This window comes from Capricornis sumatraensis, chromosome 1 (genome assembly GCF_032405125.1).
Source record: "Capricornis sumatraensis isolate serow.1 chromosome 1, serow.2, whole genome shotgun sequence".
Classification (NCBI taxonomy): Eukaryota; Metazoa; Chordata; class Mammalia; order Artiodactyla; family Bovidae; genus Capricornis; species Capricornis sumatraensis.
This window is the reverse complement of record NC_091069.1, coordinates 106901635-106925224: the sequence shown is the minus strand read 5'-3', so window position 1 is coordinate 106925224 and position 23590 is coordinate 106901635.

The following is a 23590-nucleotide window of genomic DNA, read 5'->3' as shown; positions in this document are numbered from 1 at the left end:
GAGAGCAGCTTGTCAATGGAGTTCTAGGGGTGGACAAGGAGGTTCTGAGACGCAGACACCAAGTGGTTGAAGGGCAGACAGCTGGGAGACCTGTTCTCCAATATGTCTACCCTTGGATTTCAGCAATCAAATTAGAATCTCAAGTTAAAATGAGGTAAAAAAGTATGTGAACATTTCCATGTCATTCATTTTCAGTGAAGCCGAGTTATCATTCTAACTTTCATTTTCCAGGAATTCCCTGGAAACCATTTATCTAAAAGAAGCACAGTTATCAAAACCTCAGTCACCACCTTCATTGCATGGCAGGTGATGTCATGTCTCAGACATGAGTAGAGAGAAACATAATGTCTGGATTTTACTAAGTCCGCAGCATCGATATGTTAAGTGATCTGAGATCAACAGGCTTTCTGTTTTAATTCTGACATTAACTTTAATCACGTTCATACTTGAAAATGAGGAACACGGATTCCAGGAACCACCCCCAAAAGCAAAGAAATGCAAGAGTGTAGTTTTCAAGAAGCTCTGTGGGGAATTTAATTTCCTTGGGCTCTGATATCACTGCAGGTGGTAGCTGCAGTCATGGGATTAAAAAAGCGTTTGCTCCTGGAGGGAAGGCTATGATGGACCTAGATGGCATATTAGGAAGCAAAGAATATTTTGTCAACAAAGATCTGTCTTGTCAAAGCTATGGCTTAGTATGGATGTGAGAGGTGGACCAGAAATAAGGCTGAACACTGAAGAATTGATGCTTTTGCACTGTGGTGTTAGAGAAGACTCTTGAGAGTCCCTTGGACTGCAAGGAGATCAAACCAGTCAATCTTAAAGGAAATCAATCCTGAATATTCATTGGAAGTACTGATGCTGAAGCTCCAATACTTCAGCCACTTGATACGAAGAGTTGAGTCACTAGATAAGACCCTGATGCTGGGAAAGTTTGAAGGCAGGAGTAGAAGGGGATGACAGAGGTTGGATGGCATCACTGACTCAATGGACATGAATTTGAGCAAGCTCTGGAAGATGCTGAAGGATAGGGAAGCCTGGTATGCTGCAGTTCATGGTGTCACAAAGATTTGGATGGGACTGAGCGATTTAACAACAACTATGGAGAACATCAGTAATCCTATTACACTTATTTGAAGAAACGAGTGATTAAGTGTTTCATAAAACATCAATCCAGTAAAGACCTCAAGGAATTGATGGGAACAGATGGTCAATCTAGTTCATTTTTACTAAGGTACCACAGTGCACACCTTTGAGGATGCTCTGTCCTCTGCTGTGTACTGGCACCTTTTCCATACGGAGGTTTACAATCTGTCAACCAGGACACTAAGTAAAGATCACTCCAACTATGAAGCCTGCCTGTGAAATCCAATCTTGAAAAGTGTAAATTTAAACCTCTAATTCTTTCTACCTTCCCTGCCTTTTCCCCCTCCTTTTAATTGGATTAATTGTTTAATTACAAAGGGATCTGGATTTTTTTTCCCTTTTCTTTTTAATATCTTTTCTTGGACTAAAATTCTAATAGGACTTACTTCCAAGGTCTGCTTTTGTCTTACTATTTAAGATTATTTCTGTTTCTTGAATATGAAAGAAAGAAAACTGAACCATTTTCTGAAAAAAATTTACAAGGACATTTTACAGGCACATTTCTGACTTTATGTTAAATATTTGATTCACTAAAAAAAAAAAAAAAGGATTCTACCTCAACTTCTCTTCCATCCTCCCAACCTCTGTCCACGACTTCTCACTGGGCCATATGAAGAGAATGTACTGAGGATGTACTAAGAATTAGAAACAATAGATATATTGAAGAAGTGAAGTGAAGTTACTCAGTCGTGTCCAACTCTTTGTGACCCCATAGACTGTAGCCCACCAGGTTCCTCCATCCATGGGATTCTCCAGGCAAGGATACTGGAGTGTGTTGCCATTTCCTTCTCCAGGGGAATCTTCCCGACCCAGAGATTGAACCCAGGTCTCCCACATTGCAGGCAGAAACTTTAATCTCTGAGCCACCAGAGAAGCCCCAATAGATATATTGAACCATCCATAAATACTGCATAACTTATGAAGAGATATTACTCTCAGAACTCAATGGCAGTCAATAACCCAAAGTTAACTGTAAAGATTTTTGCTTTAAAAAAAGCCATAGGATATACAGTATTTAGAATCCCTGGATTTGCTAGGATTTAATTCCTCAGGAAACAGGTATTGGGCCCTGAAGGCTGTGTCTTTTGAAATTGTGTCGTGTTTAGATCTGGAGAGAAAGCTCTCTGCCAAACATATGCCATCAGGGGAAGACAAAGATTACATTCTCAACAAGGCTGCATAACAAGAGCATCCGTCTGTTCCACAGAGGTCACACACAGCTGCTGCAAAACATGCCAACGATCTGGAAGCATCTGGCAAAATGCAAACATGGATTTACAGCAAAAGATTCAGGCTGGCTATGGGTGCTGCTCTCAAGGACCAAGACTGGAAAGACAAGTAAATATTCCTTGTACCCCTGAAACAAATATAACAATGTAGGTCAATTATATTTCAATAAAAAATGAAAAGGAAAAAGTAAACCACTAATTAAAAGATCATTTATTATATATTTACTAGCAAAAAATGAGTTTAAACATTAGTCTATTTTCTACTAGATAAAACTTAAATAGCACTTCAAAATACTGTTATTACCTGAGGGGAAGAACAAGATTGTGGAGGAGGAGGTGGGCGTGGAATACATCTCTCTCCATGGATACATCAGAATACACCTTCAGAAACAGAAGTGTATGCAGAACACCAGCTGAGAGCGGACAGGAATACATGACCAGTGATAAAGAATATATAGAACCATGCAAAACTCAAGATCAAGCCCTGAGCCTCTGCAGTGGGAGCACTGAATCTAAGATCCTAGGCTACCAGGGAACTAACCCTAGGGAGTATCAAATAGCAAGAACTTCCACAAAGGAAACTACTTGAATACAAGACCGACCAACACCCAACCACCAGTAGAACCCTGTGCAGGATGCCTCATCCAAACAACAAACAAAACAAAAATACAAACCCAATCATCAGCAGAGATTACCACCTCACTCAGCCTTGCCCACCAGAGGGAAAAAATAACTCAGCCCTAATCTCACCCTATACAAAGCTTACACAAACCACTAGATCAAACTTAGGAGGGTAGAAACCAAAAGGAAGAAATAATTCAACCTTGAAGTCTGGAAAAAGGAGACCTCAAACACAATGTTAAAAGCAAACAAACAAACAAAAAGACGAAAAGGCAGAGAAATATTGCACAAATGAAGGAACAAACTAGAAACACAAGTGCAAATAAATGAAGAGGAAATAGGAAAACTACCTGAAAAAGAATTCAGAATAATGATAGTAAAGATGATCAAAAATCTTGAAGACCAAATGAAGAAAATGCAAGACTCAGTTAACAGAGACCTAGAATAATTAAAGAATAAACCTACAGAGACAAACAACACAATTACTGAAATTAAAAATACTCTAGAAATAATCAATAGCAGAATATCTGAAGCAGAAGAACAAATCAGTGAGCTGGAAGATAAAATGGTGGAAATAACATCTGAAGAGCAGAATAAAGTAAACAGAATGAAAAGAACTGAGGATAGTCTCAGAGACCTCTGGGACAACAACAAATGCACCACAATTCGAATTATAGGGGTCCCCGAAGAAGAATAGAAAAAGAAAGGGCGTGAGAAATTTTTTGAAGAGAATATAGCTGAAAATTTCCCCAACATGGAAAAGGAAATAATCAATCCAGTCCAAGAGGTGCGAAGAGTCCCATGCAGGATAAACCCAAGGTGAAACATGCCAGACACAGAATAATCAAACTAACAAAGACTAAATACAAAGAAAGAATATGAAAGGCAGCAAGGGAGAAGCAACAAGTAACATACAAGGGAAACCCCATACGCTTAACAGCTGATCGTTCTGCAGAAACTGCAGGCCAGAAGGGAATGGCAGGGTATATTTAAAGGGAAAAATCTACAACCAAGATTACTGTACCTGGAAAGTATCTCAATCAAAATTGATGGAGAAAGCAAAAGCTTTTCAGACAAGCAAAAGTTAAGAGAATTCAGTACCACCAAACCAGCTTTACAACAAATGTTAAATGGACTTATATAGTCAAGAAACACAAAAGAATAAACAGATACACAAAATCAAACCCCAAACAATTAAGAAAATGGCAATAGGAACAAATATATCAACAATTACTTGAAATGTAAACGGATTAAATGCTCCAACCAAAAGTCACAGACTGGCTAAATGGACACAAAAACAAGACCCATATGTATTTTGTCTATAAGAAACCCACTTCAGGCCTAAAGACACATATACATTGAAAGTGAGAAGATGGAAAAATATATTCCATGCAAATGGAAAGCAAAAGAAAGCTGGAGTAGCAACCCTTATATCAGACAAAATAGACCTTAAATTAAAGAATATTACAAGAGATAAGGAAGGACACTGCATAATGATCAAGGGATCAATCCATGAGGAAGACATGACAATTGTAAATATCTATGCACCCCACATAGGAGCACCTCAATACATAAGACAAACACTAACAGACATAAAAGGAGAAATTGACAGTAACACAATAATAGTAGGACACTTCAACACCCCACTCACAACAAAGGACAGATCATCAAAACCGAAAATTAATAAGGAAACACGAGTCTTAAATGATACATTAGATGAGATGGATCTCACTGATATCTTCAGGACATTCCATCCGAATGCAGAAGAATATACTTTCTTCTCAAGTGCATACAATACATTCTCCAGGATAGATCACATCTTGGATCACAAATCAAACTTTGGTAAATTTAAGAATATTGAAATTGTATAAAGCATCTTTTCTGACCACAATGCTATGAGACTAGATATCAATTACAAAAAAAACTGTAAAGAAACAAAAACACGTGGAGATTAAACATGTTTCTATGTAACCAACAGGTTACTGAAGAAATCAAAAGGGAAATCAAAAAATTTCTCAAAACAAATGACGATGAAATCATGACAACTCAAAACCTATGGGATGCACCAAAAGCAGTTCTAAGAGGGAAGTTTATAGAAATGCAATCCTACCTCAAGAAACAAGAAAAGCATCGAATAGACAACCTAACTCTACACCTGAAACGACTGAAAAAGAAGAAAAAAAAATCCCAAAAATTAGCATCAGGAAAGAAATCATAAAGATCCAAGCAGAAATAAATGAAAAAGAAATGAAAGAAAAATAGCAAAGATTATTAAAACAAAAAGCTGATTTTTTGAGAAGATAAAATTGACAAATCTTTAACCAGACTTATTCAGAAAAAAAGACTGAAAATCAAATCAACAAAATCAGAAATTATAAACAAGAGGCTACTACAGACAATGCAGAGAAACCAAGGCATATAAGGGACTATTACAAACAACTATATGGCAATAAAATGGATAACCTCCAAGAAATGGACAGATGTTTAGAAAAGTTCAATTTTCCAAGACTGAGCCAGGAAGAAATAGATATTATGAACAACCCAATTACAAACACTGAAATTGAAGCTGTGATAACAAATTTCTCAAAAGAAGAAAAGCCCAAGACCCGATGGCTTCACAGAAGAATTCTATCTAACATTTAGAGAAGAGCTAGTGCCTATCCTTCTAAAACTCCTTCAAAAAATTGCAGAGGAAGGAAAACTTCCAAACTCATTCTATGAGGCCACCATCACCCTGATACCAAAACCAGACAAAGGCAACAAAAAAAGAAAACTTTCAGGCCAATATCACTGATGAATGTATATGCAAAAATCCTCAACAAAATTTTAGCAAACAGAATTCAGCAACACATTAAAACTTTCACACACCATGGGCAAGTTGGGTTTATACCAGGGATGCAAGAATTCTTCAATAAATGCAAATCAGTCAATGGGATACACCATGTTACCAAACTGAAAGATAAAAAACATATGATCATTTCAATAGACGCAGAAAAAGCCTTTGACAAAATTCAGCACCGCTTTATGATTGACATTCTTCAACAATGGGTGTAGGAAGAAACATATCTCAACCTAGTAAAGGTCATATATGATAAGCCCACAGCAATCATTATTCTCAGTGGTGAAAAACTGAAAGGATTCCCCTAAGATCAGGAACAAGACAAGGATGGCCACTTTCACCACTATTATTCAACATAGTTCTGGAAGTCCTAGCTACAGCAATCAGGGAAGAAAATGAAATAAAAGGAATCCAGATCAGAAAAGAAGACGTTAAGTTCTCACTCTTTGCAGGTGGCATGATACTGTACTTAGAAAACCCTAAAGATAATATCAGAAAATTACGAGAGCTAATCAGTGAATTTAGTGAATTCGTAGGATGCACTATCAATATGCAGAATAACTTATATTTCTATATAGCAACAATGAAGAACCAGAAAGAGAAATTAAAGAATCAATCCCATTCACCACTGCAAAGAAAATAATTAAATATCTAGGAACAACCGTATCTAAGGAGACAAAAGAACTACACACAGAAAATTATAAGACACTGATGAAAGAAATCAAAGATGATATAAACAGATGGAGAGATAGTCCATGTTCTTAGGTAGGAAGAATCAATATTGTAAAAATGACTATACTACCAAACACAGTCTACAGATTCTGTGCGATCCCTATCAAATTACCAATGGCATTTTTCACAGAACTAGAACAAAAAAATTCACAATTCATATGGAAACACAAAAGACCTCAAATGCCCCAAGCAATCTTGAGAAAGAAGAACGGAGCTGAAGGAATCAACCTTCCTGACTTCAGATTATACTACAAAGCTACAGTCAGCAAGACAGTATGGTAGTGGTGCAAAAACAGAAATATAGACCAAAGAAATAAGATATAAAAGAGGCAAGAATATACAATGGGGCAAAGACATCCTCTTCCATAAATGGTGCTGGGAAAACTGCACAGCTACATGTATAAGAGTGAAATTAGAACACTTCCTAACATCATACAGAAACATAAACTCAAAATGGATTAAAGACGTAAATGTAAGGCCAGAAACTATAAAACTCTCAGAGGAAAACAGAGGCAGAACACTCAATGACATAAATCAGAGTAAGATGCTCTATGACCCACCCCTTAGAGTAATGGGAATTCAAAACAAAAGTAAACAAGTGTGACCTGATTACACTTAGAAGCTTTTGCACAGCAAAGGAAACTATCTGCAAGTTGAAATGGCAACTCTCAGAATGGGAGAAAATAATAACAAATGAAGCAACTGACAAAGAATTAATTTCCAAAATATACAAGCAGCTCATACAACTCAATACCAGAAAAACAAACAACCCAATCAAAAACTGGGGGAAAGGCCTAAACAGATATTTCTCCAAAGAAGACATGCAGATGGCTAACAAACATATGAAAAGATGCTCAACATCGTTCATAATTAGAGAAATGCAAATGAAAACTACAATGAGATATCATCTCATACCAGTCAGAATGGCCATCATCAAAAAGGTCTACAAACAATAAATGCTGGAGAGGGTGAGGAGAAAAGGGAACACTCTTATACTGTTGGTGGGAATGTAAATTGATACAGCCCCTATGGGAGATGGTATGGAGATTTCTTTAAAAAACTAGGATTAAAGCCATCACATGACCCAGCAATCCCACTCCTCAACATATACCCTGAGGAAACCAAAATTGAAAAGACATGTGTGTCCCATTCATTGCAGCATTATCTACAACAGCTAGAACATGGAAGCAACCTAGATGTCCATCAACAGATGAATGGATGAAGAAGCTGTGGTGCATATATACGATGGAATATTATTACTCAGCCATAAAAGGGAACATATTTGAGTCAGTTCTAATGAAGTGGATGAACCTAGAGACTGTTATACAGAGTGAAGTAAGTTAGAAAGAGAAAGATAAATATCGTCTACGAATGCATATATTCAGAATCTAGAAAAATGGTACTCAAGAATTTATTTGCAGGGAAGCAATGGAGAAACAGACATAGAGAATAGACTTATGGACAGGGGGAGAGGGGAGAAGAGGGTGAGATGAATGGAGAGAATAACTTACACTACCATATGTAAAATGGATATCCAGAGGGAAATTGCTGTATGGCTCAGGGAGGGTCGTGCCACAATTCAAAAAGACACCGATATCCCAATCCACTCTAAATACACCTGATTCCCCTGCACTGACTCGACTGTCACCCCGAGTATCAACTCAAAACACGATGGCAGGTGTGACAGCCCTGTGGCACCTTGACAGAAACCACAGATCCCAATGTCAACTCGACAGGAAGCCTGACACTATTTTGACAGTTTGAGAGGAAAGCGGACTTGAATGTCTCCACATGAGACGAGGCCTGACTCCCCTGTTGAAACTCCACAGGAACCCTGAGATTCATGTCAGCACTGGAGAGGAATCCTGAGGTTCCGGCCTCAACTTCAGATGAGGACCTAGGACCCAACACTGACTGGAGAGGAATACCGAGAGGCCTCTTGCAACTTGCATGGAGACTACTTTCCTGAGGCAACATGAGCGGGTCCCTGAGGTCCCCATCATATGTTGAGAGGAACCACAAGTTTCCTGCCACAACTCGAGAAAATCCAGGAGATTCTGTCCGCAACGCGAGATGAGGCCCCTTTCCATTGCAGCGTCTCGAGAAAAATTCCACCTAGCCTCTTGAGCCTCCAAAGGGTCCTTGAGCCCTTGATGCAACTCAAGAAGTTTCCGGATATACCCATCCCCACTCGAGAGGAACCCCGAGTGTCCTGCCACAACTCAACAAGAGCCCTGGTTTTCCCTCCTCATCTCGAGATGAGGGTCCATTTCCTTGCTTCGTTGGGAAAGGAATCCCAGCGTTCCTGTCGCACCCCAAGAGGAGGCGGTATCAACTTGAAACTCGAGAGGAACTCCAGGGGTTGTGCCACCATTCCTAAAGACCCCAATGACTGAATCTACTCCAGATACACCTGATTCCCCTGCACTGTCTTGACTATCACCCCGAGTATCGACTCAAAACACGATGGCAGGTGTGATAGCCCTGTGGCACCTCGAGACAAAGCCACAGATCCCTATGTCAACTTGACAGGAAGCTTGACACTACTTTTACAGCTTGAGTTGAAAGTAGACTTGCATGTCTCCACACGAGATGAGGTCTGACTCCTCTGTTGAAACTCCATAGGAACCCCGAGATCCATGTCAGCACTGGAGAGGAACCCTGAGGTTCTGGCCGCAACTCTAGATTAGGACCTAGGAACCGGCACTAACTGGAGAGGAATCCCGAGAGGCCCCTCGCAAGTTGCATGGAGACGCGTGAAAGTCGAGGCAGTGCAGGGAAAACAGATTCCTCTGGAATGGACTGCGACCTCTGGGGGACTCTTGGAATGGTGGCACGACCCTGGAGTTCCTCTCACCTTTCCTGGTGAGCACGCCTCCTCTTGAGATGCGACGGGAACACCGGGAATTCTTTCCCGTTGAAAGCAGGGAAAGGATCCCTGAACTCGAGCTACGAGGCAGAAACGGGGCTCCTTTGGAAGTTGGCGGATCCCTCGTGCTTCCTCTCGAGTGGAATCGGGTATGTCGGGGAACTTCTTGAGTTGCAGCAATGATGTGAAGTAACCTTTCGAAGTTCCAGAGGTTAGGTGTGATTAGCCTTGACACACCTCAGCGGAAATTGGCCTAATCTCGCCTGGAGGGGAGAAACTCCTGGATTTTCTCGAGTTGCGGCAGGTGGTCTCGAGTTACGACGGGGACATCAGGGACCCGCTCTGGTGGCCTTAGGAATGGCAAATCCCCATGCGAGTTGCAGGGGGGCCCTCGGGATTCCTCTCCATTCGATGCCGGGGCCTAAGACCTTGTGTTGAGTCGGTGCCAGAACCTGAGGATTCCTCAACAGTGCTGACATGGATCTTGGGGCACTTCTGGAGTCACCACTGGGGAGTCAGTCGTCGTCCCGAGTGCAGGCATACAAGTCCGCTTTCCTCCCGAGCTGTAGCAGCAGTGTCACACTTTCCGTCGCGTAAATCAGGGGATCTGTGGCTCTCCCTAGAGGCTTTCCCACGAGAATTTCCCACAGGGCTGTCCCACGTGCCACCGTGGTTTGAGTCGATCCTCAGCGTGAAAGTCGAGGCAGTGCAGGGAAAACAGGTTCCTATGGAATGGACTGAGACATCAGGGGGACTCGGAATGGTGGCACGACCCTAGAGTACCTCTCACCTTGCCTGTTGCGCGGCCTCATCTTGACATGCGATGGGAACGCCGGGAATCCTTGCCCGACGAAGCAGGGAAAGGATCCCACATCTCGAACTACGAGGCGGAAACGGGGCTCCTCTGGATGTGGGCGGGTCCCTCGTACTTCCTCTCGAGTGGAGACGTGTATGTCGGGGCACTTCTTGAGTTGCAGCAAGGGTGTGAAGGACCCTGTCGAAGAGGTTAGATGTGATTAGCCTCCAGATGCCTCAGCGGAAATGGGCCTCATCTCGCCTGGAGGGGAGAACCTCCTGGATTTTCTCGAGTTGTGTCAGGTGCTCTTGAGCTACTACGGGGACCTCAGCGATCCACTCTCGTTTCCTCAGCAAAGGCCAGTCCCCATGAGAGTTGCTACCGGGCCCCACGGGATTATTCTCCAGTCGATTCCGAAGCCTAGACCTTGAGTGGAGTCGGCGCCGGAACCTGAGGATTCCTCTCCAGTGCTGACATGGATCTTGGGGTACTTCTGGAGTCTCCCCAGGGAAGTCAGTCGTCGTCTCGAGTGGGAGCATAATCCACCACTTTCCTCCCGAGCTGTAGCAGCAGTGTCATGCTTCCTGTCTCATCGATCAAGGGATCTGTGGCTTTCCCTCGAAGCTTTCCCAAGAGGCTTTCCCACATGGCTGTCTCACGTGCCACCGTGTTGTGAGTCGATCCTCGGCATGAAAATCGAGGCAGTGCAGGGAAAGCAGGTTCCTCTGGAATGGACTGATATATCTGGGGGACTCTTGGAATGGTGGAATGACCTTGGAGTTCCTTTCGCCTTTCCTGTTGAGAGCGCCTCCTCTTGAGATGGGATGGAAGCGCCGGGAATTCTTTCCCGACGAAGGAGGGAAAGGATCCCTCATCTCGAGCTCTGAGCCACAACCGGGGCGCCTCTGGATGTGGGTGGGACCCTCGTGCTTCCTCTGTAGTGGAGACGGGTATGTGGGGGAACTTCTTGAGTTGCAGCAAGGGTGTGAAAACCTTTTAAAAGTTCCAGAGGTAAGGTGTGATTAGCCTCAGCGGAAATGGGCCTCATCTCGCAAGGAGGGGAGAACCTCCTGGATTTTCTCTAGTTGTGGTAGGTGCTCTCGAGTTACGACGGGGACCTCAGGGACCCGCTCTGGTGGCCTCAGGAAAGGCCAGTCCCCTTGAGAGTTGCTAGGGGGCCTCTTGGGATTCCTCTCCAATCGATGCCGGAGCCAAAGACCTTCTGTGGAGTCAAGGCCGGAACCTGAGGATTCCTCTCCAATGCTGACATGTATCTAGGGGTTCTTCTGGAGTCTCCACAGGGGAGTCAGAACTCGTGTCGAGTGTGGGCATGCACGTCCGGTTTCCTCCCAAACTGCAGCAGCAGTGTCACGTTTCCCATTGCGTGGATCAAGGGATCCGTGGTTTTTTCTTGAGGCTTTCAAACGAGGCTTTCCCACAGGGCTGTCCCAAGTGCCACTGCTGTGTGAGTGCATCTCGGCGTGAAAGTCGAGGCAGTGCAGGGAAAACAGCTTTCTCTGGAATGGACTGAGACATCTGGGGACACTTGGAATGGTGGTACGAGCCTGGAGTTCCTCTCGCCTTTCCTGTGGAGAGCACCTCCTCTTGAGTTGTGACCAGAACACCGAAAAATCTTTCCCAAAGAAGCAGGGAATTGATCACTCATCTCGAGCTAAGATGCAGAAACTGGGCTCCTCTGGATGTGGGCGGGACCCTCGTGCTTATTCTCGAGTGGAGAGGTGTATGTCGGGGAACTTGTTGAATTGCAGCAAGGGTGTGAAGGACCCATTCGAAGTTCCAGAGGTTAGATGTGATTAGCCTCGAGACGCCTCAGGGGAAATGGGCCTCATCTCGCCTGGAGGGGAGAACCTTCTGGATTTTCTCGAGTTGTGGCACGTGCTCTCGAGTTACGACAGGGACCTCCGGGTCCCGCCTTGGTGGCTTCAGTAAAGGCCAGTCTCCATGCGAGTTGCTAGGAGGCCCATCGGGATTCCTCTCCAGTCAATGCTGGAGCCGAAGACCTTGTGTGGAGTTGGGGCTGGAACCTGAGAATTCCTCTCCAGTGCTGACATGGATCTTGGGGTACTTCTGGAGTCTCCACAGGGGAATCAGTCGTCGTCTCGAGTGGGGGCATGCACGTCCGCTTTCCTCCCGAGCTGTAGCAGCACTGTTTTGCTTTCCTCCCCGGGTATAGCACTAGTGTCACGCTTTCCGTTGCATGGATCAAGGGATCTATGGCTATCCCTCAAGGCTTTCCCACGATGCTTTCCCACAGGGCTGTCCCACGTGCCACCGTGGTGTGATTCGATCCTCGGCATGACAGTCGAGGCAGTGCAGGGAAAACAGGTTCCTTTGGAATGGACTGAGGCATCTGGAGGACTCTTGCAATGGTGCACGACCCTGGAGTTCCTCTCGCCTTTCCTGTTGAGAACGCCTCCTCTTGAGATGCGTCAGAAACGCCGGGAATTCTATCCTGATGAAGCAGGGAAAGGATCCCTCATCTGGAGCTACGAGGCGGAAACGGGGATCCTCTGGATACTGTCGGGACCATCATGCTTTCTCTCGAGTGGAGACGGGTATATCGGCGAACTTCTTGAGTTTCAGCAAAGGTGTGAAGGACCCATTCGACCTTCTAGAATTTATGTGTGATTAGCCTCGAAATGCCTCAGCGGAAACGGGCCTCATCTTGCCTGGAGGGGAGAACCTCCTGGATTTTCTCAAGATGCGGCAGGTGCTCTTTAATTGTGACGGGGACCTCAGGGACACGCTCTGCTTGCCTCAGAAAAGGGCAGTCCCCATGCGACTGCTAGGGTGCCCCTGGTTCGTCGGGATCGAATTACCGGCGTTCCCGTCCCACCTCAAGAGGAGGCACGCTCAACAGGAAAGGCGAGAGGAACTCCAGGGTCGTGCCCATATTTCTGAGTCCCCCAGATGTCTCAGTCCATTCCAGAGGAACCTGTTTTCCCTGCACTGCCTCGACGTTCACGCTGAGGATCGACTCATACCACTGTGGCACGTGGGACAGCCCTGTGGGAAATCCTGTTGGGAAAGCCACAGATCTTTTGATCCACCTGACGGGAAGCGTGACACTGCTGCTTCAGCTCAGGAGGAAAGCGCACGTGCATTCCCCCACTCGAGACGAAGACTGACTCCCCTGTGGATACTCCAGAATTACCTAAGATTCATGTCAGAACTGGAGAGGAATCCTTAGGTTCTGGCCCCGACTCCACACAAGGTCTTAGGCCCCGGCATCCAGTGGAGAGGAATCCAGAGGGGACCCCAAGTAACTCGCATGGGGATTGGCCTTTCCTGAGGCCACCAGAGCAGATCCCTGAAGTCCCCGACATAACTCGAGACCACCTGCCGCAGCTCGAGAAAATCCAGGAAGTTCTCCCCTCCAGGAGTCATGAGGCCCATTTCCGCTTATCCGTCTCGAGGCTAATCACACCTAACCTCTGCAACTTCAAAAGGGTCCTTCACACCTTTGGTGCAACTCAAGAAGTGCCCAACATGCCCGTCTCCACTCGAGAGGAAGCACAAGGGTCCCGCCCACATCCAGAGGAGCCCCGTTTCCGCCTCTTAGCTCGAGATGAGGGATCCTTTTCCTGCTTCGTCGGGAAAGAATTCCCGGGGTTCCGGTGGCATCTCAAGAGGAGGCGCTCTCAACAGGAAAGGCGTGAAGAACCCCAGGCTCATGCCACCATTCCAAGCGTCCCCCAGATGTGTCAGTTCATTCCAGAGGAACCCATTATCCCTGCACTACCTCGACTTTCACGCCGAGGATCGACTCACACCAAGGTGGCACGTGGGACAGCCCTGCCGTAAGCCTCGTGGGAAAGCCTCGAGGGAAAGCCACAGATCCTTTGATCCACGCGACGGGAAGCGGCACACTGCTGCTACAGCTCGGGAGGAAAGCGCACCTGCATGTCCACACTCGAGACGAGGACTGACTCCCCGGTGGAGACTCCAGAAGTACCCCAAGATCCATGTCACCACTGGAGAGGAATCCTCAGGTTCCGGGCCCGACTCCACACAAGGTCTTAGGCCCCGGTATCGACTGCAGAGGAATTTCGAGAGGCCCCCTAACAACTTGCATGGGGAATGGCCTTTCCTGAGGCCACCAGAGCAGGTCCCTGATATCCCCGTCGTAACTCGAGAGCACCTGCCGCAATTCGAGAAAATCCAGGAGGTTCTCCCCTCCAGGCAAAATGATGCCCATTTCCGCTGAGGCGTCTCGAGGCTAACCACACCTAACCACTGGAAATTCAAAATGGTCCTTAACACCCTTGGGCAAATCAATAAGTTCCACGTCATACCCGTCTCCACTCGAGAGGAAGCACGAGGGACCCGCCCACATCCAGAGGAGCCCCGTTTCCACCTCGTAGCTCGAGATGAGGGATCCTTTCCTTGCTTCTTTGGGAAAGAATTTCCGGCGTTCCCGTCGCATCTCAAGAGGAGGCGCTCTCAACAGGAAAGGCGAGTGGAACTCCACGGTCGTGCCACCATTCCGAGTCCCACAGATGTCTCAGTCCATTCCAGAGGAACCTGTTTTCCCTGCACTGATTCGAATTTCACGCCGAGGATCAACTGACACCACAGTGGCACGTGGTACAGCCCTGTGGAAAAGCCTAGTGGGAAAGCATCGAGGGAAAGCCACAGATCCCTTGATCCACGCGAGGGAAACGTGACACTGCTGCTACAGCTTGGGAGGAAAGCGCACGTGCATGCCCCTTCATGAGACGAGGACTAACACCCCTGTGGAAACTCCAGAAGTACCCCAAGATACATGTCAGCCCTTGAGACCAATCCTCAGGCGCCGGCCCCGACTTAACACAAGGTTTTAGGCCCCGGCATCGACGGGAGAGGAATGCCGGGAGGCCACCTAGCAACTTGCATGGGGACTGGACATTCCTGTGGCCACCAGAGCGGGTCACTGAGATCCCCGTCGTAACTCGAGAGCACCTGCCGCAACTCGAGAAAATCAAGGAGGTTCTCCCTTCCAGGAAACATGAGGCCCATTTCCGCTGTGGCGTCTCCAGGCTAATCACACCTAACCTCTGGAACTTCGAAAAGGTCCTTCACACGCTTGCTGCAAATCAAGACGTTCCCCGAGATACCCTTCTCCACTCCAGAGAAAGCACGAGGGTCCCGCCCACATCCAGAGGAGCCCCGTTTCCTCCTTGTAGCTCGAGATGAGGGATCCTTTCCCTGCCTTCAATGGGAAAGTATTCTCGGCGTTCCCATTTCATCTCAAGAGGAGGCACTCTCAATAGGAAAGGCGAGAGGAACTCCAGGGTCGTGTCACCATTCCAAGAGTCCCCCAGATGTCTCAGTCCATTCCAGAGAAACCTGTTTTCCCTGCACTGCCTCGACTTTCAAGCCGAGGATCGACTCAAACCACGCTGGCATGTGGGACAGCCTGTGGGAAAGCCTCGTGGGTAAGCCTCGAGGAAAAGCCACTGATCCCTTGATTCCCGCGACCGGATGCGTGGCACTGCTGCCACAGCTCGGGAGGAAAGCGCACGTGCATGCCCCCACTCGAGACGAGGACTGACTCCCCTGTGGAGACTCCAGAAGTACCCGAAGATCCATGTCAGCACTGGAGAGGATGCCTCAGGTTCCGGCCCCGACACCACACAAGGTCTTAGGCCCCGGCATCGATGGGAGAGGAATCCCGAGAGGCCTGCTAGCAACTCGCATGGGGACTGGCCATTCCTGAGGCCATCAGTTTGGGTCCCAGATGTTCCCGTCGTAAACTCGAAAGCATCTGCTGCAACTCGAGAAAATCCAGGAGATTCTCCCCTCCAGGCGAGATGAGTCCCATTTCCGCTGAGGCGTCTCGAGGCTAATCACACCTCACCTCTGGAAGTTCGAAAGTATCCTTCACACCCTTGCTGCAACTCAAGAAGTTCCCCGACATACCCGTCTCGCCTCGAGAGGAAGCACGAGGGTCCCGGCTACATCCAGGGGAGCCCCGTTTCCGCCTCGTAGCTTGAGATGAGAGATCCTTTCCCTGCTTCGTCGGGACAGAATTCCCTGGGTTCCCGTCTCATCTCAAGAGGAGGCGCTCTCAACAGGAAAGGCGAGAGGAACTCCAGGGTCGTGCCACCATTCCAAGAGTCCCCAGTGGTCTCAGTCCTTTCCAGAGGAAGCTTTTTCCCTGCACTGCCTCGATTTTCACGCTGAGGATCGACTCAAACCAAGGTGGCACGAGGGACAGCCCTGTGGGAAAGCCTCGTGGGAAAGCCACAGATCCCTTGATCCACGTGACGGGAAGCATGACACTGCTGCTACAGCTCGGGAGGAAAGTGCACGTGCATGCCCCCACGTGAGACGAGGACTGACTCCCCTGTGGAGACTCCAGAAGTACCCCAAGATCCATGCCAGCACTGGAGAAGAATCCTCAGGTTTCCGCCCAGACACCACACAAGGTCTTAGGCCCCGGCATCGACTGGAGAGGAATCCCGAGAGGGCTGCTAGCAACTCGCATGGGGTCTGGCCTTTCCTGAGGGCACCATAGCGGGTCACTGAGGTCCACGTCGTAACTCGAGAGCACCTGCCGCAACTCGAGACAATCCAGGAGGTTTTTCCCTGCCTGCCCGATGAGGCCCATTTCCAATGAGGCGTCTCGAGGCTAATCAAACCTAACCTCTGGAACATCGAAAGGATCCTTCACACCCTTGCTGCAACTCAAGAAGTGCCCCGACATACCCATCTCCACTTGAGAGGAAACACGAGGGTCCTGCCACATCCAGAGAAGCCCCGGTTCCGCCTCGTATCTTGAGATGAGGGATCCTTACCCTGCTTCATCGCTAAAGAATTCCCGGCGTTCCTGCAGCATCTCAAGAGGAGGTGCTCTTAACAGGAAAGGCGAGAGGAACTCCAGGTTAGTGCCACCATTCCCAGAGACCCCAGATTTCTCAGTCCATTCCAGAGGACCCTGTTTTCCCTGCACTGCCTCGACTTTCACTCTGAGGATCGACTCACACCACGGTGGCAGGTGGGACAGCCCTGTGGGAAAGCATCGTGGGAAAGGCTCGAGGGAAAGCCACAGATCCCTTTTTCCATGCGACGCAAGCCTGACACTGCTGCTACAGCACGGGAGGAAAGCGCACGCGCATGCCCACACTCGAGACTAAGACTGACTCCCCTGTTTAGTCTTCAGAAATACCCCAAGATCCATGTCAGCACTGGAGAGGATTCCTCAGGTTCTGGCCCCGACTCAACACAAGGTCTTAGGCCCCGGCATCGACGGCAGAATATTCCCGAGAGGGCTGCTAGCAACTCGCATGGGGTCTGGCCTTTCCTGAGGGCACCAGAGCGGGTCAATGAGGTCCACGTCGTAACTCGAGAGCACCTGCCGCAACTCGAGACAATCCAGGAGGTTTTTCCCTGCCTGCCCGATGAGGCCCATTTCCGCTGAGGAGTCTCAAGGCTAATCACACTTAACCTCTGGAACATCGAAAGGGTCCTTCACACCCTTGATGCAACTCAAGAAGTGCCCCGACAATCCCGTCTCCACTTGAGAGGAAGCACGAGGGACACGCCCACATCCAGAGGAGCCCCGTTTCCGCCTCGTAGCTTGAGATGAGTTATCCTTTCCCTGCTTCTTCGGGAAAGAATTCCCTGGGTTCCCGTCGCATCTCAAGAGAAGGCCCTCTCAACAGGAAAGGCGAGAGGAACTCCAGGGTCGTGCCACCATTCCAAGAGACCCCCAGTGGTCTCAGTCCTTTCCAGAGGAACCTTTCTTCCCTTCACTGCCTCGACTTTCATGCCGAGGACCGACTCAAACCACAGTGGCATGTGGGACAGCCCTGTGGGAAAGCCTCGTGGGAAAGCCTCTAGGGAAAGCCACAGATCCCTTGATCCACGTTAGGGGAAGCGTGACACTGCTGCTACAGCTCGTAGGAAAGCGCACGTGCATGCCCCCAAGAGAGACGAGGACTGACTCCCCTGGAGAGACTCCAGAAGTACCCCAAGATCCATTTCAGCACCGGAGAGGAATCCTCAGGTTCCTGCCCCGACTCCACACAACGTCATAGGCCCCGGGATCGATGGGAGAGGAATCCCGAGAGGCCCCATTTAAATTCGCATGGAGACTGGCCTTTCCTGAGGCCACCAGAGCGGGTCCCTGTGATCCCCGTCGTAACTCGAGTGCACCTGCCTCAACTCGAGATAATACAGGAGGTACTCTCCTCCAGTCGAGATAAGGCCCATTTCCACTGAGGCTTCTCGCGGCTAATCACACCTAACCTCTGGAACTTCGAAAGGGTCCTTCAAACCCTTGCTGCAAATCAAGACGTTCCCCAAGATGCCCTTCTCCACTCCAGAGAAAGCACGAGGGTGCCGCCCACATCCAGAGGAGCCCGGTGTCCGCCTCGTAGCTCGAGATGAGGGATCTTTTCCCTGCTTCGTCGGGAAGGAATTCCCGGCGTTCCCGTCCCATGTCAAGAGGAGGCGCTCTCAACAGGAAAGGCGAGAGGAACTCCAGGGTAGTGCCACCATTCCCAGAGACCCCAGATGTCTCAGTCCATTCCAGAGGAACCTGTTTTCCCTGCACAGCCTCGACTTTCACGCCGAGGATCGACTCACACCAGGTGGCAAGTGGTACAGCCCTGTGGGAAAGCCTTGTGGGAAAGCCTCGAGGGAAAGCAACAGATCCCTTTTTCCACGTGACGGGAAGCCTAACACTGCTGCTACAACTCGGGAGGAAATCGCACGTGCATGCCCCCACGCGAGACGAGGACTGACTCCCCTGGGAAGACTCCAGAAGTACCCCAAGATCCATGTCAGCACTGGAGAGGAATCCTCAGGTTCCGGCCCCGACTCCACACAAGGTCTTAGGTCCCAGCATTGACGGGAGAGGAATCCCGAGAGGCCCCCTAGCAACTCGAATGGGGACTGGCCTTTCCTGAGGCCACCGGAGCGGGTCCCTGAGGTCCCCATCGTAACTCGAGAGCACCTGCTGCAACTCGAGAAAATCCAGGAGTTTCTCCCCTCCAGGCGAGATGAGGCCCATTTCCGCTGAGGCATCTCGAGGCTAATCACACCTAACCTCTGGAACGTCGAAAGGATCCATCACACCCTTGCTGCAACTCAAGAAGAACCCCGACATACCCGTCTCCACTCGAGAGGAAAGAAGAGGGTCCCGCCCACATCCAGAGGAGCCCCGTTTCCGCCTCGTAGCTCGAGATGAAGGATCCTTTTCCTGCTTCGTCAGGAAGGAATTCCCGGGGTTCCCGTCCCATCTCAAGAGATGGCACTATCAACAGGAAAAGCGAGAGGAACTCCAGGGTCGTGCCACCATTCCAAGAGTCCCCCAGATGTCTCAGTCCATTCCAGAGGAAAACGTTTTCCCTGCACTGCCTCGACTTTCACGCTGAGGATCGACTCACACCACCGTGGCACGTGCGACAGCCCTGTGGGAAAGCATCGTGGGAAAGCCTCAATGGAAAACCACAGATCCCATGATCCACGAGACGGGAAGCGTGACACTGCTGATACAGATCGGGAGGAAAGGCTCTTGCATGCCCCTACTGGAGACGAGGACTGACTCCCCTGGGAAGACTCCAGAAGTACCCCAAGATCCATGTCAGCACTGGAGAGGTATCCTCAGGTTCCAGCCCCGACTCCAAACAAGGTCTTAGGTCCCAGCACCGATGGGAGAGGAATCCCGAGAGGCCCCCTAGCAACTCGCATGGGGACTGGCCTTTCCTGAGGCCACCAGAGCGGGTCCCTGAGTTCCCCGTTGTAACTGGAGAGCACTTGCCGCAACTGGAGAAAATCCAGGAGGTATTCCCCTCCAGGCGTGATGGGGCCCATTTCGGATCAGGCGTCTTGAGGCTAATCACACCTTTCCTCTTGAACTTCGAAAGTGTCCTTCACAACCCTGCTGCAATTCAAGAGTTCCCCGACATACCCGTCTGCACTCCAGAGGAATCACGAGTGGCCAGCCCACATGAAGAGGAGCCCCGTTTCCACCTCTTAGCTCGAGATGAGGGATCCTTTCCCTACTTCATCAGGAAAGAATTCCCGGCATGCCCGTCATATATCAAGAGGAGGGACTCTCAAGCGGAAAGATGAGAGGATCTCCTGGGTCGTGCCACCAGTTAAATAGTCCCCCAAATATCTCAGCCCATTACAGTGAAAACTGTTTTCCCGACTCTGCATCGATGTTCTCGCCAAGGATCGACACACACCAAGGTCACAGGTAGGACAGCCCTGTGGGAAAGCCTCGTGGGAAAGCCTTGAGGGAAAGCCACAGATCCTTTGATCCACGTGATGGGAAGAGTGACACTGCTGCTACAGCTCGGGAGGAAAGCGCACGTACATGCCCCTACTCGAGACGAGGACTGACTCCCCTGGGGAGACTCCAGAAGTATCCCAAGATCCATGTCAGCACCGGAGAGGAATCCTCGGGTTCTGGCCCCGACTCCACACAAGGTCTTAGGCCCCGGCATCTATGGTAGAGGAATCCCGAGAGGCCCCCTAGCAACTCGCAGGAGACTGGCCTTTCCTGAGGCCACCAGTGCGGGTCCCTGAGGTCCCCGTCATAACTCGAGAGCACCTGCCACAACTCGAGACAATCCAGTAGGTTCTCCCATCCAGGTGAGATGAGGCCCATTTCCGCTGAGGCGTCTCGAGGCTAATCACACCTAACCTATGGAACTTCGAAAGGGTCCTTCACAGCTTTGCTGACACTCAAGAAGTTCTCCGACATAACCGTCTCCACTCCAGAGGAAGCATGAGGGTCCCGCCCACATCCAGATGAGCCCCGTTTCTGCCTCGTAGCTCGATATGAGGGATGCTTTCCCAGCTTCGTCGGGAAAGAATTCCCGGCGTTCCCGTCGCATCTCAAGAGGAGGCGCTCTCAACAGGAAAGGCGAGAGGAACTCCAGGGTCGTGCCACCATTGCGGAATCCCCCAGATGTCTCAGTCCATTCCAGAGGAACCTGTTTTCCCTGCACTGGATCGTTTTTCACGCCGAGGATGGACTCAAACCTCAGTGCACGTGGGACAGACCTGTGGGTAAGCCTCGTGGGAAAGCCTCGAGGTAAAGCCTCAGATCCCTTGATCCATGCAACGGGAAGCGTGACACTGCTGCTACCGCTCGGCAGGAATGCGCATGTGCATGGCCCCACTCGAGACGAGGACTGACTTAACTGGGGAAACTCTAGAAGTACCCCAAGATCCATGTCAGCACCGGAGAGGAAACCTCAGGTTCCGGCCCTGACTCCACACAAGGTTTTTGGCCCCGGGATCGATGGCAGAATATTCCCGAGAGGCTCCCAAGCAACTCGCATGGGGACTGGCCTCTCCTGATGCCACCAGAGCGGTTCCCTGAGGTCCCCGTCGTAACTCGAGAGCACCTGCTGCACCTCGAGAAAATCTAGGAAGTTCTCCCGTCCAGGTGAGATGAAGACCATTTCTGCTGAGGCGTCTCGAGGCTAATCACACCTAACCTCTGGAACTTTGAAAGGGTCCTTCACACCATTGCTGCAACTCAAGAAGTTCCCCGACATACCCGTGTCCACTCCAGAGCAAGCACGTGGGTCACACCCACATCCATAGGAGCCCCGTTTCCGCCTCGTACCTCGAGATGAGGGATCCTTTCCCTGCTTCGTCGGGAAAGAATTCCTGGTGTTCCCGTCGCATCTCAAGAGGAGGCGCTCTCAACAGGAAAGGCAAGAGGAACTCTACGGTCGTTCCACCATTCCAAGAGACCCCCCAGAGGTCTCAGTCCATTCCAGAGGAAACTGTTTCCCCGCAATGGCTCGTCTTTCACGCCGAGGATCGACTGACACCATGGTGGCACGTGGGACAGCCCTTTGGGAAAGCCTCGTGGGAAAGCCTCTAGGGAAAGCAACAGATCCCTTGATCCACGTGACGGGAAGTGTGACACTGCTGCCACAGCTCGGGAGGAAAGCGCACGTGCATGCCCCCACTCGGGACGAGGACTGACTCACCTGGGGAGACTCCAGAAGTACCCCAAGATCCATGTCAGCACTGGAGAGGAATCCTCAGGTTCCAGACGCGACTCCACACAAGGTCTTAGGCCCCGCCATCTACGGGAGAGAAATCCCGAGATGCCCCCTAGCAACTCGCATGGGGCCTGACCTTTCCTGAGGCCACCAGAGCGGGTCCCTGAGGTCCCCTTCGTATCTCGAGAACACCTGCCGCAACTCGAGAAAATCCAGGAGGTTCTCCTCTCCAGGCGAGATGAGGCCCATTTCCACTAAGGGGTCTCGAGGCTAATCACACCTAACCCCTGGAACTTCGACAGGGTCATTCACACCCTTGCTGCAACTCAAGAAGTTCCCCCCCATACCCGTCTCCTCTCGAGAGGAAGCACGAGGGTCCCGCCAACATCCAGAGGAGCCCCGTTTCCACCTCGTAGCTCGAGATGAGGGATCCTTTCCCTGCTTCGTCACGAAAGAATTCCCAGCGTTCCCGGCACATCTCAAGAGGAGGCGCTCTCAACAGGAAAGGCGAGAGGCACTCCAGGGTCGTGCCACCATTCCAAGAGTCCCCCAGATGTCTAAGTCCATTTCAGAGGAACCTGTTTTCCCTGAACTGCTTCGACTTTCACTTGGGCGATCGGCTCACACCACATTGTCACCTGGGGCAGCCCTGTGGGAAAGCCTCGTGGGAAAGCCTCGAGGGAAAGCCACAGATCCCTTGATCCACTCGAAGGGAAGCGTGACACTGCTGCTAAAGCTCGGGTGGAAAGCGCATCTGCATGTCCCCACTCGAGACAAGGACTGACTCGCCTGTGGTGACTCCAGAAGTACCCAAAGATCCATGTCAGCACTGGAGAGGAATCCTCAGGTTCCAGCCCTGACTACACACAATGTCTTAGGCCCCTGCATCGACTGGAGAGGAATCCCAAGAGGCCCCTTAGCATCTCGCATGGTGACAGGCCATTCCTGAGACCACCAGAGCGAGACCCTGTGATCCCAGTCGTAAATCGAGAGCACCTGCCACAACTCAAGAAAATCCAGGAGGTTCTCCCCTCCATGCGACATGAGGCCCATTTCAACCGAGGCGTCTCGAGGCTAATCACACCTAACCTCTGGAAATTCGAAAGGATCCTTCACACCCTTACTGCAACTCAAGAAGTTGCCCGACATTTCCGTCTCCTCTCGAGTGGAAGCACGAGGGTCCCGCCCACATCCAGAGGAGCCCCGTTTCCGCCTCATAGCTCGAGATGAGGGATCCTTTCCCTGCTTGGTTGGGAAAGAATTCCCGGCGTTCCCGTCGCATCTCAAGAGGAGGCGCTCTCAACAGGAAAGGCGAGAGGAACTCCAGGGTCATGCCACCATTGCAAGATTCCTCCAGATGTCTCAGTCCTTTCCAGC